This window comes from Tyto alba, unplaced genomic scaffold, assembly GCF_018691265.1.
Source record: "Tyto alba isolate M040663 unplaced genomic scaffold, T.alba_DEE_v4.0 Super-Scaffold_13, whole genome shotgun sequence".
NCBI classification, from domain to species: domain Eukaryota; kingdom Metazoa; phylum Chordata; class Aves; order Strigiformes; family Tytonidae; genus Tyto; species Tyto alba.
The window spans coordinates 8524494-8539020 of NW_024881275.1; the positions used below are offsets into that span (position 1 = coordinate 8524494).

General features: G+C 50.0%; 1 long non-coding RNA gene across 1 annotated transcript; it reads right to left on the bottom strand.

Annotated features, from left to right (window-relative positions):
- On the bottom strand, positions 1-11730 carry LOC122152881. Its single transcript, XR_006164847.1, has 3 exons — positions 10227-11730; positions 7937-8117; positions 1-312 (listed from the first exon to the last, which is right to left on the bottom strand). It is a non-coding gene; the product is annotated as an uncharacterized LOC122152881 (long non-coding RNA).
- Between the last annotated feature and the right edge of the window lie 2797 nt (positions 11731-14527).

Genomic DNA, 14527 nt, shown 5'->3' on the forward strand with positions numbered 1-14527 from the left:
CATTCATATACTAGCCCAATTTACATAATGGGTTTTTAGGATTTTAAGATAGATTGCATTATGGAATAAGTATGTTGATGACTTTTAGCTGTCGTTCATCCTACCATAAAAGGGATCTGAATTTGATCATGTTTTTCATACAGCAGCATTCTACAATCTTGATTTACTTTCCTGTTTAAAAAACTATATTGTAAATACACACTAAAGGAATGGAGAAAGAGTGCGGTAGCGATGAACAAAGAAACTTTTCTGCTTTCCCACTTATTCAAAGGTGAATTCAATTCAGTTTCCCTGTGTTTCACCTATGATTACCTGAAAAATAGAGTCGTAGAATTAGATTCATATGTCTCACATCAAAACATACTTTCTTAACCCAAAGGGCAAGTATACTTTCTATGCAAAGAGAGTGAGTTAGAATTATCTCCTTCTGATCGCATAGACACGGTGTCTCTCATTTTAAGCACATACTTGGGAGAAGCTTTATGTAGAATATACTCAGCTTAGACAGTCATCATGTGGCAGCAATTAGATGCAAAAAAATAGTTTTCAGATAAGTCAGACATTCTTCCTCATCGTATCATATGGTAGGATTTGAATGCCTAGGTGTGATCTGCTTTTATCTTTCTCTTTTAATTCTTTATGACAGAGGTACGGAAAATTTTTCTGGATGATTCACAACTATTTTTCTCATAAGTCAAAAGTGTTGGAGAATTTTCTTAGCAAAGTGGTTGTAGTGGCCACACTATGGGACATTTTGCTTTTTTAGCTTATTTATTACACTACTGAACAAATAAAAGTGAGATTTGTAGTTGAAACTTTTCTCCACCAGCATGATATGTTGCCTTTTCTATGGAAGTGTGCATTGGCCGTCCTGGCATAATAATTTCCACTGTCTCCCTGTGTTGTGGTTTAACCCCGCGTGACAGATAAGCACCATACTGCTCCTAGACCTAATCAAGCTACTATGAAGAAATTATAATTCCATCCTGGCCAAAACCAGTACACCCTTGTACTTCTTCACTTTGCATTCAGTGCACAAACAGCTATTTATTTTTAAACAGACAAAGACACAAATATGTATACATATTGACCCAAGCTGCATAGTTCATGTGGTATCCCATTCATACAAGACTGTTCCTTCCCTTTGGCTTCAAAGTTTATCCACCTGACAACTGGCTTATTGCTTCGTCAAAGACTGCAGTGGCACTGTTACATTCACTTTATTTAACAGAATGAACGTTTAGTAAATTGTATGGGTTAGGTACACATAACATTACATTATACAAAATATCCAGTTTGTATTTGACATAACCATGTTAACCTTCCCTTTAAAAAGGTGTTTCCACGAGTGCAGCCCATAAAACCATTCATGAGGAAATTGAAATGTGACAATTGTTGGTAACTCTCTGTAAATACTTTTTTTCCGCTTCATTTTTTTTTTAAAAAGGACATGCAACACATTTCAATGCAGATATTATATTATTCGCCTCCACTACCCAAAACTGTAAATTTATGTCTGTGCATGATTTAGCTCTACATTCTAGCAGTTATTTTCAGTGATATCTCCCCAGCCTGCTCGTCAGAGCCAGCGGATAAAACTTGATTTCCTCTTGAAGCTGGATAGCTCGAAACATTCTCATAAAAACCCGTTATCTGTACCCACTACTTTAAACTTACTAAACTGCAGTACTGTCACTTGTTAAGTCTCAGGTTCTCTTTCTTTTGCCATCCGAAAACCCCAGCGGAAAAGTTCCAAAAAAACCCAGTAGAAACACCTTCACATGGACCATAAGGTAAGGGCTGAAGTGCATGGCAAGTCTACAGACCACCACGGGATGTGAGAGGAAAAGAGGAAGCCACTCTGCCTCCTAGGTCTTGTTTACAGACAAAAGATGCTGTCACTGAACCAGTATTACGTTTGGGCTGCCACATACTGTGTACACCATGCCACACTACCACTAATACTGTATTCATATTCCAATAACCGTGTTCACACCACTAAAACTGCATCCTCCTTCTTTGTTTCTGTTGTGTAAAATCTGCAAGTCACACATGTATAAATGCAGTTGTCCACTCAGACTTTCCAGTAAACAAACAACAAGACACAGACTACCCTGGAAAAGCCCGCAGACAAGAATTTTCACTCTGGAAAAAGGAAGCTGCACGTTTAATGGAAAGCTTACAACCGTGAGAAGTGGCAAAAAAAAAATGAGTACTGAGCTGCCTCTTCCAATCGCGGCAGTGCTGAAAGGAAGTGGTTGGCAGCTGCTGTTTAAAATGGTGCGCACTGAAAAAGGGCTGGGAAAAAAATCTCTGGAAAGAAAAACCCATAGGGCTGTGGGATCGTTTTTGGAGGACGATGGCAACGCTGGACAAGAGCAAGTCTTTGGCTACATCGCCAAAGGGACGCGAAAAGAGGAAGAAGAACTGAGCGCGCTGTACAGCTGGTGCATGATGAGGACATCTGGACCTTCGTCGGCCAGAAGCCTCGGGACTAGCAAACAGGAATGCAGAAAAACAAGACAAGGATGCCGAGCTTTGTCTGAGGAAAACATGCAAGGCGACGGTTAATGGAAAACATCTGGCCGTTTCTTAAACAGTGGAGAGTTTTCTACCTTGAGCTAAAGGTGCATAGAACATTGTGTTTGTGCGTGTGAGATTTAATGAACCAATAGGCCTAGGATAGCAGTAACGGACTTGTAGCCGATGAGCTGTCTGGTGTATTACGGACAGAGGGTAGTGACCAATCAGATGTTAGCCTTAGGCGCATGGACAGCGTGTGAAGAATGCATGTAACCCATCAAGCTTTTTGTTTATGTGTGATCAGTTGCTAGGAGGATATATAAACAGCGCGCTTGTATCGGCAACAAACGTCTTGGATTTATGACTCTTACAGAGTTGCCGGAGTCCATTATTCTCCTCACAGGGCACGGCTGGCAGAAAAAATCTCTCTTGCTCTGGGACAACCTGAACAGCAGGGCCCCACGTTGTCGGAGGGCATTCAGGGGACGGCTGTCATGCTCACTCAACTTACCATTTTTCCCAGGGGTGAGGTGTTGGTCACAGTGGGCAACAGGCCCCTGAGCTCACCTGTCTTTAACAGGACCCTGTTCAGCTGCTGCTTTCTCCCTGCGGAGTCACAAAGAGCAGGCAACTTGCGGCAGCTTCACGTTCTAACAAGGAGTTGGTAAAGCGACTGCTTCCCCCCACTTCCCTCAGAGCAAGCTTTCTGGATGTACAAATAGGAATTGGCAGTGGCGGAGAAGACCTTACGGATCTTACACTATCATACAGAACCAGGTGGCACTGGGACGGTATGCTATTTTCCAGCTTTCCGTTCTCCCTGAGACAGGTTAAAGGAATGCTGCGTATCTGATGACTACACCTATGTTTGGACACCTTTCCTCAAAGTATTTTAAAATCATGGAGAGGGTTAAATGCAATTGGTTAGGTACAAGCACTGCATATCTGTGGCTGAAAGGAAAAGGCTTCCTTCATTTGACTATTTTTTCTCCTTCATAAAAGTTCCTGCCTGCTCCCTACCAGTACTCCCTGCCCGAATGCTTCTTGCTCTCCAGAGGCTCTGGTTCATGATTTTCACATTTGCAGTCATTCGGTCTCTCCGCAGGCATGTGTTGTTTCCTCTTATAAGAGTCAAATTAAGGCAGCACAATGTGTGGGAGTTGGCTCGTGTGCAGGTCTTTATGGTACTGAAACCACTGACATACTGTACCACTGGATTGCCAGTTATGCATATGAACATAGCGATGAAGAAGTTGGTCTGTTTTGTTTTGGTTTGTTTTTCTTCTTTTTTCTAACTGTAAATGAATTGAAGCACTTTGGCAATGAGTGTAAATGATGCCAAGTTTTGGTTTTCTTCTTTTTTCTAACCGTAAATGAATTGAAGCACTTTGGCGATGAATGTAAATGATGCCAAGTTTCAAGCAAAGCTTTGGAAAAGTACCCAGCATTTTGTCAATATCCTAAAACATCACACCACAGCAAGGCAGAATAACGTTGACTTCCGACAATACATGTGCACTAAAAATGGTAATTTTCCTCTACCCTGAAGTGATCTAAGGATATCACTTTCATATTTTACCATGCATTAAAAACCTTCTTCATCCCTGAGAACGCAACAGGCCCTTAACTCAAGACTGAGATTTCACATGGCAAGCGAAAGATTTCTCTACACATCATCCATTAACTTAGAATTTTGCTTTGAATGTTCATTCTCATGACAAAGAAAGGGAAAGTCAAAGTTTTAAAAGAAAACGCTGGGTTTTCCTATAGAACTTCCTTGGTCTGTGCATTTTCTGGCCCCTGAGAAAACTGATGGGATTCTTCCCAACCAAACTCCAAAGTGAAAAAGGATGTACAGTTTATTGTAGTTTGTCGACAGACATTTTCTCCTAAACAGGCCTTTGTGCAACCTCAGCTTCCCTGGGAATTCCTAACAAAGTTTTGATGCAATATTACTTACACGCGTGTTCAGAAACAACTGGAGTTTCCCAGGACTCTCCCTCCAGTTCTTTGATTGCTCATTTTGTTGGCCACTAAGAGTCACAACTCCACGCATCTCAGCATCCTTAAAGCCTCAGCTCCCAAGGCAGAGCCCCATCCCACATCCAGGGAAAAGCAAGGAAACAGTCAATGATCAAATTAAGTAATGATTTCACTTGCTGAGTAAATGAATGTCTGAGTTTTGTGCTGCATGAGAAATACATCCAACACACACACACACAGAGCTTTAAAAGACAGTTTGTCTCTCAGCATTTCCTATGAAAGTCTAATTCCCGGTAACATCCATTTACTTTCCCTGCTCAGATTTAAAGCTGTCTTGTGACCTAAAAGAGGAAGGTAAGGTAAGAACCAATGCAGAGGCAACACTCTTCAGCCCAAGCTAAAAAAGCTGAACTAGTTCCCCTGCATGTTATTTTGCTTTGTCTTGCCTGACTGGACACCAACTGTGACAAAATAAATTCTTCTATCATGTTTTTGCTTGGCTAAATCAAGCCAACTCAAGAACAAATTTATTAAAAGGGAAAAACCATGGGAATGATAGAAAGGAGGAAAATCTCCTTTCCGTTATCTGGGTAACTTGCAGTGCTTTATGTGTGAATGAACAAATCTTCTTTCAAGCTTGACAAGCTGCCAGCAATTTGGATTTGTTCTCATAATATACCTAAAAGAAAACTTCTTATTTCTGCTTCTAATTCATCTCTTCGGCCACAGACACGTATATGTGTAGTTTAATTCACAAGTTAGTATTCAATAAGTTTAGAAGAGCCATTTGCTGTGATTTGGAAGGCCTTAAACAAAACCTCAGGAATAGCTTCAAGACAAACAGGAAGTTATGTCCCTGCTAGCACTGCTGAGACAGATGAACAGCTCACATAATAGCGTAGAATATCTGAACTTTAAAAAGTTTCACTTTCTGCCAAGCTTCTGCGCAACACTCGGTAGTGAGGATCCCAGTTAAAAGACCCAATAAGGTAATGGTCCATAAAACAGAAGACAGCACAATACTGAAGGACCTCTTCAAGCTGGGCCAAGTATTAAAGTAGGTCTCGAAGGGGACTAGAACTGAAGCCCCTGTTGTTTTCTTCTGTGCAGATCACCTCCATGGAGTGTTGATGGAGAAAGTGAAATGCTGAGCCTTAAGCCAGTTTCAAACAGATTTAATAAGGATTTGGAATTGCTCTGCAAATGGCCTGACAGATGGTGAAAAAAGTTTAATGTTGACAAATGGACAGTAATACACAGCAGGTTCAAAAAACCCCAGACGTGCTGGGGTACACATGAATGAAACAGGATTCATTCTCAAGGCCTTAACAGTTGACTTCTTGTTAGCAAGCAAACCATGTATAATTATAAAGCTGCATAACCAAGCTGGTGTGAGGTGTTTAACAGCTCAAACTAAGAAGTCTGGAATACCAGCACACAAAGCTTCACTGCAGCAGCTTGTCATGAACAGAGCTCTCACATGCTTGGAATAGTTTGTTTAATCTGACATGCTGCAATCAATGCACCCAAGAAGAGACTCTTCTTGTGATCTCTCCTGTTGTGCAACCGCATAGCAAGAGCAGCCGCTCACGCTCTCTAGTGTAACAGGGCGAGGAAGGACTTTGCAGCTCTGTTGCTGCAACTCAGGCCAAGGTGCTGCAGAGGACTTTCACGTATAACTTCAACATAACTTCCAGGAGGATCTGTTCCATGATCTTACCAGGCACTGAGGTGAGGCTGAGTGCTCAGCAGTTCCCAGGGGCCTCCTTATTACCTCGTTTGAAAATGTGTGCAGTTTCCCTTTTTCCAGTCACCGGGGTCTTTGCCTGACTGCCGTGACATTTCAGAGGCTGGCGTGGAAATGACATCTGCCTGTTCGCTCAGGACCACGGGAGGCCTATTCCAGGGTCCCATGGACTTGTGCATACTCTATTCAATCCAGTCTACCGCTTCCTTCACGACACTCATCCCAACTTTCCAGCAATTCCGCTTGTGTTGTAGTTTTCTGAGGATGCCAGAAGACACATTTTGGAATTTGCTCCCTTTTGTGAGGTTGGTCTGAGCTCCAAAGAACATGCAGGCTGAATACTGCTAACACTGCAGTAGCAGCAGAGCACTTATACTGCTCAGTGCTCAGTACAAGGGTTCAGAGCGGCTGTTGCCAAGGCCTGAGCAAACAGTGGACAAATTGGGAGGCAAGAGTCACCTCATGTTCCAGACATGTCCGGCTTAGTTGCACATACTGCTCCTAGTGCTCTTTTACCCTTTCAAATCATGGTTTTCTCCTGTGTGCAGTGCTTTACCTGGCAAAAAAAGGGCTTTTTCAAAAGTTATGCTCCTTCCTAAATGAATAAACATTCTGCAAAGGTCATTGGACAGTTCTTGACGGTCAGCCAAGGGCTCATCTAAGGAGTGTAGCCCTTCAAGGAGCATCAGGCCCAACAGTTAGCCAAGGGCTCATCTAAGGAGTGTAGCCTTTCAAGGAGCATCAGGCCCACCATTTTCTTTTGGCAGTGTGAATCTGCTCTAAGAGTGATGTGACCAGCCACGGAGCTCTGGTCATCCATGAAAAGTGGTGTTTAGATGCAGAGAAGCTGTGCTCTGAAGACCTTGAGGCCCATGTCCTGGAAGGGACACCGCGCTCCTGGTCGCATGGCCTGTGGTGACCGGCTGGCAGGACCAGTCCTCTGGCCATTTGCCCAGAGACCCCTCCGAGCAGGGGGCTGCGGGGCCCCTCCCGTGCCCGTGGCCGCAGAGAAAGGCAAGGCAGGCAGCAGCACGGCCACGCTGGCTGGGCCCAGGCACCAGCAGCCTTAATTTGGCACGTTCCCCTTGGAAAGGCGCTCCTCGCCCCTGCCACCCGTTGATACAGGGCCTAGATAGGAACAGGGGATGTAAGGGTTAATATGGGAATAGCAAGAAGGGGATGACGAGGGAAATAGTCGAGATAAGAGTTTGCTTAGCTTGTGCGAGACAGATATTGCTGTGTTTGTGTTGCTCGACCACTATCTCCTGTTTAAGTACAAAGCCTCCTCCACCCCTGAGTAAGTGGGTGTCAGTAGAAGATTACCCCACAACCGGCACAAACCTGCTCTGCGGGTCCAGGGGTTGACAGAGACTGCGCAGGAATTCGGGATGAAAAGTTCAGCACTGAGGAAGAGGAGATACTTCCTCCCACGACCACCGCCCAGTCCTTCACGACCCCTGCCCAGGACCAAAGGAACTCACTGCGCAGACTCAACTGGGAGGAGATCATGGAAATGCTAATTTTAATACGAAGCGGGGATAGGTGATGCATATGTATAGGCGTATTGCGAAATATTATGAATATGTAATCATTTGCTCTATAAATCTAAGGCAACGGTGCCACATGGCAGCACACACATTAGGAGGAGCGATCCCCTGTGTGCCCAGCGCTGAATAAACTTACCTACTTTACAATCTATCAGATTGTGGAATCTGTTTTCCACACGTCACCGTTGCTGGCAGCTCTCCGGCTGGAAAGGGTGGGCGCCGTGACAGCTCTTCGGGGCTGCTCGCAGCTCCTTGGCATGGCGGGCAGTCCCTGGGCCCTCCCGCGGCGCTCCAGCAGCCTCGTCTTCTCCCCCTTGCTAAAGGACACAGCAGAAAAGGGCCTCAGCTCTGTGGCCGGGGAGAAGGGCCCCCAGCGCCCCAGCGCCCCAGCGCCGGGCTCAGGCCCGTAGCTCTCAGAGGAGCGGCCGAGCCCAGCCCGCTGCTCCGGGTGGCGTCTCGTGGGCCCTCGTGCCCCAACCAGTCTGCAGCGAGAAGAGCGCAGAGCAGCCGGGGGTGAAGCCGGGCAGGGCCGAGACCCGGGACAGGGCGGGCGCGGCAGCTGAGGGCTGGCTGCCTGCGAGTCACTGCGCGGCGAGGGCAAGCACGGGCTGCCGCCGTTGGGAAGGCAGAGCCCAGCCAGCCGAGCCAGCCTTTCGTGGCCAGCCCGGCCACCTCCAGCGCTGGGAGCTGCCCAAGGCTTTCCTCGGCCTCTGCAGGACCTGTCAGATTATCGTCCCTCTGAGTTACATACAAACTTGGGGTAGTATTTATCTGGATGTGTATGTGCGAGTGGGTGGGACTGTGGTCAATCCGTTGTTTCTGGAATAAAGATACAGCACATTCCTTGGCACAATGTGCACGCAGTTACGGTAGGAAAAGCGGAAGCATGGGAGAGAGTGTCTGCGGAGTTGTGCAAAACATTCCTTGAGAAAAGGGGAAGAGCAGGAGATAAACCTGTATAATTCTGTCAAATATTCCTTGAGAAAAGTGGGAGAATAGGACCACGTGGCCTCCAATTCACATTCTTCCGTGGCGCCATGACAACACAAAACACTGGATCTTCTCACTGTCCTGTGCTTGTTTGGGGCACCAAGTGTTAAGGAAATACGCATTTTACAGTTTTTTCACTCTTTCGCTTCTCCCACACTTCACAGCAATGCATGAAGAAAACCAATGCCCACAGGTGGCAGGAGCCAGGCTCTGCACTGGCAGGTGTTCAGAAATGCCGAAATTGGGATGTCTTGCTGTAATGTGAGAATTCCATCACAGGAACTGTATTTTTCCATTTACTGACAAGGCAAACACCGAACTGTGGTACGGACACGCGTGCTTTGCGAATACAAACTGTCACTTGGCACTCGCACTGACTCGGGATGTTTAGATAGAGAAAGCCCAGAAGAGCCTTTGCCGCATGAAAACAGCAATAATGATAACGATAAACCCTTCCACCCTTGTGATGCCTATGTCGCGTACCGATGCAGCCCAAACTCCCAATAGGCTTGGGCTAAAAGTAGTTCTGAGGTCATACGAAAAGCCCAGGAGACCGGGGCTAGCCTGGTACTTGGGCCGTCTGGATGTGCCTCCTCCTCTGGGGGCCCAGATCCCTCAAGGGGAACTGCGCTTATTCATGGCACAGAGTCCACTGTGCACGTCCACTGAACTGCTAGGAAAGCAGCGGCAAGACAGAAACAGGGATTACCTGGATCACTAAATCTCATCTCCTGCAGGCGCATCAGCCATGAAATGAGCACGTATTCCAGAAGGGCTCAGGGCACTTCCTCCAGCCACCACAGAGGGTGCCTTCGGCACTCAGTAGCAAATGGATGGCCTGTCATAAAGTACAAGCTGCCAGGTCTTAGTGAGCGTTCCCCAGGCAGCAGCCAAGAGGAGAACCCTCAGCAGATCTGAAACAAGGGTCAGTGTGAAATGGGATATTAGCCAAATTTGGTATCATGCTTGCACGAGACAAGACACATTGCTTGTATCGCTCTGCCTCTATTTCCTGTTCAAAACAGGGCCCCCCTTTCCTTTCCTTAAATAAGTGTGTATCAGCAAAATATCACCTCCCAACCGGCACAAACCCGCTCTGCGGTTTAGCCCGGGTCCAGGAGGCGACAGAGACTGCGCAGGAATTCAGGATGAAAAGTCCAGCAGTGAGGTAGAGGAGATACTTCCTGCCCCGACCACTGCCCAGCTCTTCACGACCCCTGCCCCGGACCAAAGGAGCTCACTGCGCAGCCGCAAGGAGGAGGAGACCTAATTATAATAAGAAGCGAGGGTAGGCGGGAATAGGTTATGAATATGTATACGCGTCTCATGAATACGCAACACACTGTAACATATAAGCAAGACTAGAACGGCAGGGGGGCGCGCACGCTTGTTGCGGGGGAGCGTTCCGCCGTGCGCCCGGCGCCGAATAAGCATACCTGCTTTACAACCCTGAGTTGCGAAGTCTTTCATCCGTAAATCAAGTGCTCGGAGAGAAAGGGGAAACAAGGGAATTCTGAAAGCCTCGGAGCCGTCACGCCCCCACAACTCGTGCACTCAGGTCACTGTTGGGCGCTGTGCTGGAAACAGCCGCCAGCGCCCCCGACATGAGCCCCCTCAGGGCACCCTGGGGCCGGCAGCCGCCGCCGCTCCGACCGGCGGGGCCCGCGCGCTCCGCAGCGCCGGCCGTACCGATCGGCCCGGCCGCCCGGGAGCCCCCTCAGGAGAAGGGGGACGTGACCGGCGCGCCCGCGGCTAATGGCCGCCTGCCCACAAGATGGCGCCCGCGGGCCGCGTCGCGGCGGTAACGGTCGCCCGAAGGCGGGTTTTGTCCCGCTTCCATCAGGGTCTAGTTCTCGTTCTCTCGACTGGTCTTCCCGGTTTCAACCCTGCGGTCTGAAATGAGGGTTACCTCTCGGTACCTGCCTCAACTGATGCCATGGCTGAGAGATCGCACTAAGAAGATGCAGCTTCCATTTGGGTACAAAAAATTCTGTTCCTGAACGTCTGTATTGGTTTTGTCCTTGGACAACACTGCAAGCATAAACTTTTCTTCCAGGACGAGGAGCGGAAAACTGTTCGAGGATGAGTCTTCCTGCATCACATTAGCGATCCCTGCCAATAGCGGACTGTATCTGCTAGGTTCCTGCATGAGAAAGGAGGTGTTCTGTGGCTTTGTACAGATGAACTCGCATGAACCTGTAATTCCTGGTTGCCTCAGCAGGGAGACGCGAAGAAATCCGAACAGCGTCGGAGTAAAGGAAGAGGGTATTGCAGGCTGGAATGCCTTTACCGGGACTCAGTGTCAGATCAGTCACGCGACATGAACTACCCTATGGCCTAAGCCACAGCACTGCAGGGACAACCGGTCCCCGCAAACCAGAAGCCAACAACCTGACTAACTGCCAGTGGTTCAAATTTGCCGTACATTTATGACATAAATTGTGCCTCACGTGTTTGATTTTGCCACCTATTTTTCATGGCCTGTGTGAGTGGAAGAACGCTGTGTCCTTCACAAAATGATGTCACCTCTGTTTTCACAGTGGTTTCTCAAGGATGGGGGGGGGGGTCATGTCCGTCAAACCGTGGGCCTCGTGCTTGCCTCTGCTCTGCAACCAAGACAAAGGCACGGGGGGCGTGCAGAAGCCGTTTCCTGAGATCCTGACACTCTGTTACTGTGGGCCAATCTGGAGCGTACCGCCTCAGCATCCACACAGTTTATAAGACTAATCTTATCAAGAGCTTTATTTTAGGTGGATGAGACATTTTATACTGAAAAAGACCCCAGCGTGATGGTGACTGAGGCTGAGATGACTTGGCAAAGGTACCCGCCGTGAGCTGGAGGTGTCTGGGGAAGGAATTAAGAGTATGGAAACAGTGACGCCCTGCAGCCCGTCATCGCTGTTCAGGTGCACGTGGGCAGTTAGGGGAGGTCGGTGCCTGCGCACAGAAGACACAGAGGCAAAGGGCAGGGTCGGGAGGTGGTCCTGTCCCACTGTGATGGGAGGGAGGTGGTGCAAGTGACAGCCCTGTGTGTGGCAAGCAGTGGGGAAAGGGCCGGTGTTCGTTGTGAAAATGTATCCCTAAGTCGTGTTTTGGGGAGCCAGGCAGTAATCTAGCCATCGCCTCTTTCCTCCCTGCCGCGGACACAGGTTCTGCTTATGCAGCTTAAGCCACAGCCGGTCCCACGGACAGGGGAGGGCACCGGGGGCACTTTGCACCGGGAGCCTTCCCAAGACCCCGATGATGTGCATTTGTAACGGCACCTGGAGGCATTGCCAAAGCGACGGAGTTGGGCTTAAGGGCACACACACGGCTCCTTGTCCAACCTTGCTTGCTGGCACAGCCAGCACCCCCAGCGTGATAACTCTGACGAGACCCGTGTGCGTTCGTGTCCACTGCTGAGCTGCTCCGTGGCACAGAGACGCTGCAGCCGGGGCAGCCATCAGTTCCTCGGCTGGCAATGCGGAAGTGGGAGAGCTGTGGAAGAAGCTCTCACCCTCAGGTCTGGCCTTTGCTGAAACCAGTCCCCCTGCATTCCCCAAAACACAGCAAGAAGTTGTTTCTCACGCAGTTCAGGGCACTGAGGGAGAGTTGAGGCTGGGTTCAACGTTAAGAAAGTCCATCCCTGTCAGAACCAATGACCGTCCTCTGGATTCCAGGTCACCCCTCTCCTAAAGCAAAGCCTCCGGGAGAGACCCGGGCAGAAAGCTGACGAGGCATTTCCCAGGGCATAAGCACCAGTTCGCCTCAGGCACTGCTTCTCTGCGCCCTGCAGGGATGAGATCTGTCAAGAGGCACCATTCCGCATCTGTGTCTGTTCTCACGCCTCCCGTGACAGCAGCTGGGCTCCTCTGGATGCCAGGGCACAGCCAAGGGAGGCAGGAGCCTGTTGTTATAAAGCAGAGTTCCGAGGGCTCTTTTCTGGGGGAGAAGCAATGGGGCATCTACAAAGGAGCCCGCTGCCGTGATTCCTACTGCCACGCGACACGGCAGCTGCTGAAACCAGCAGCAGAAAGATCAGGTCTCTGCACCCTCTTGTGAACGTTCTCCACAGTTACAGCGGCGCAAATCCACGGGCCGTCTGCGGCAGGGAGAGCGGCTGTGACACTCGCTCCTCCAGCACACCAGCAGGCCAGATGTCGGCGCTGAAGCGCTGGTGGTCAGCAGCTGTTGAACCCAAGCCACGCGAGAAACAGCGGAACTCGGGGGATTATCCAGCCCCTTCGCTGGCGGGTCACTCCTTTCCACACCGGGCTGCCTCACCGACTCCAAAGACGCCTGAACCTGAGCTCTGCACGCACAGACCCGAAGCCCAAACCCCGGCGCAGGCGCAGACACCTCCAGCAGCACAGACATCAGCCCACCTGGAGAGCTTCCTGCTTCGTCACCCGCTGTGGGGTGCAGAGGCACGTGCTGGAGGGGGCAGGGTTGCAGCTCATCGCGACCGGTTCCACTGACCGCCAGCAGAGACCAGGGGTGATGCCCAGTTGGGTCCCCGTCGGCTCTGCGGCCAAGCCACCTTCCCCCCTGCCCGCTCTGCCCTGGGCCTCCGCTGCGCTGCGGGCGGGCGGCTGCAGCAGGGTTCCCAGCGGGAGGAGGCGCCGCCGACACGGCCCTGGGGCTGCGGGGGCCCACGGCCGTGCCCCCCAGCAGGCGGGCGCCACTGTCGTGGTTTAGGCCTGATTGACAGCCAACCACAATGCAGCACCTCTCTCTCCCTTCCCCTCCGGCAATGAGAAGGGACAGAGAGCCAGGCTTGGGGTTCAAGATAGGACTGGGATGGGGGAAAATCCCCCTTTTATGATCATGAGCAAAAGGCAGACTCGTTAGGGGAAGAAAAAAAAGAACATACATTTATTACAGACACTAACAACACATAACAGAGTAGGACAGTGAGAAGCATTGCCACATCTTGAGAACACCTTCCCCCCACCCCTCCCTTCTTCCCGGGCTCAGCTCTGCTCCCGATATCTCTACCTCCTCCCCCAGTGGCGCAGGGGCAGGGAATGGGGGGGTGCAGTCAGTGCTGCCACTTCCTTCATCTTCGGTGAGGGGAGTGTCCAAAACTTGTTACCCCCTGCTCCATCGTGGTCCCCCTCTCACAGGAGACAGTCCTCCACAAACTTTCTCTGACTTGAATTCCTCCTATGGGCCGCAGCGTTCCCCACACTGCTCCGTCATGGGTCACTAACTTCCTCCGACTGGATTCTCTCCCACGGCTGCAGCCCTTCCCGAGCTGCTCCAGCGTGGGACTCCCCCGCATGCTGCAATCCTCCCAGCACTGAATTACAGCAGCGGGGCTACCTTTTTCCATGAGACCCCGGCCTTCTTCGGGCACAGAACCTTGATCAGCCAAGCAGGAACAACAGGCTGTAAATCAATGTCTGCTCCACCGTAGATCTTCACGGGTGGCAGGGGGGGGGGGGCCGCCCTGCCGTCTCACCACAGGATACAGGGGGGTCTCTGCTCCGGCACTCCTCCCCCCTCCTTTCTTCCTCCGTTCCTCCACTGACCTTGGTGTTCATGCAGCTGCAGCAACTCCTCCTCACAAGTCCGACTGCCCGTCACCACGTCCCTTCTTAAATACGTTGTCGCAGAGGCGCAGCCGATTGGCTCAATTTCCCAAACAGAAGTGGAGCTGACGTGGAGCTGGGGGAGCTTCGAGAAGCTTCTCACAGGGGGCCGCCCCGATAGCCCCCTCCCCTGCCACCAAAAAACTCCACCACTCACTCAACCC